This window comes from Sinocyclocheilus anshuiensis, unplaced genomic scaffold (assembly GCF_001515605.1).
Source record: "Sinocyclocheilus anshuiensis isolate Anshui unplaced genomic scaffold, SAMN03320099.WGS_v1.1 scaffold546, whole genome shotgun sequence".
NCBI lineage: Eukaryota > Metazoa > Chordata > Actinopteri > Cypriniformes > Cyprinidae > Sinocyclocheilus > Sinocyclocheilus anshuiensis.
Genome location: NW_015542451.1, coordinates 635,648 through 636,593, shown reverse-complemented (window position 1 = coordinate 636,593; position 946 = coordinate 635,648). Strand labels below are relative to the sequence as shown.

Below are 946 nucleotides of genomic sequence, written 5' to 3'. Positions count from 1 at the left end.
CAAAGTGACTTACAAATGAGGACAATGGAAGCAATCAAAATCAACAAAAGAGCAATGATATGCAAGTGCTATAACAAGTCTCAGGTTAGCTTAATGCAGTACACGTAGCAAGGTTTTTTTTAAATCATATAATAAAAAGAACACAGATAGAATAGAAAAAGAATAGAGCAAGCTAGTGTTAGAGGCCTTTTTTGCTTTTGTTAATCAGAAGTCAGAAAGTCAGAATTATAATTGCATAATAAATAAAAAGAAAACAAATCGATAGAATGCAAAACGATTAGAAAAGCAAGTGTTGTTGTTTTTTTAAGAAAACGAGCAGTTAGTAAATAAATAGAGTGCAAGTCTGAAAGGGGCAAGTTTTTATATAAAGAACAGAATTAGAATAGAGACTGCTAGAGTTAGAGGGTCGAATAAAGATGGAAGAGATGTGTTTTTAGCCGATTCTAATTAATAATAGTTATTATTATTAATCGCAACATAACATGACTGAGTAATACGCAGTTGGGTTGCTACTTGTAAATGTTGCACAATCAATTAGTGAGCTATCATACAGGAAAATCCCAGATCTGACTCTGAAAGGAACGTAGAGTAAAAACCGTAGTTTAACACAGCTGTCCTCTGATTGGCTGTAACATTGCGGATAGCGGCGTCTGATTGGCTGCAGTACCTTTGCAGTGTCTGTGCAGCACATCCAGAGCAGCGATGAGGAACTCGTGAGCGTCCTGCTGCTCGTATCCGGCGAGGTGTCGTGCATGAGTCCAGACCAGATGCAGCAACCGGAAGGGAATGTGAGGAGAGCGGTGACCCGAGTAGAACTACAGGACAGACGAATAGAGAGAAGGATGATATGCGTGACAGAAGGTGTGTGTGTGTTTGAGTGTGTGTGAGTGTGTGTGTGTGTGTGTGTGTGTGTGTGTGTGAGTGAGTGAGTGAGTGTGTGTGAGTG

At 39.7% G+C, this 946-nt stretch overlaps 1 pseudogene; it reads right to left on the bottom strand.

The window, feature by feature from the left end:
* The window catches only part of LOC107693648 (ubiquitin carboxyl-terminal hydrolase 22-like), a 50,586-nt pseudogene that overhangs the window by 11,057 nt on the left and 38,583 nt on the right, over window positions 1-946 (bottom strand).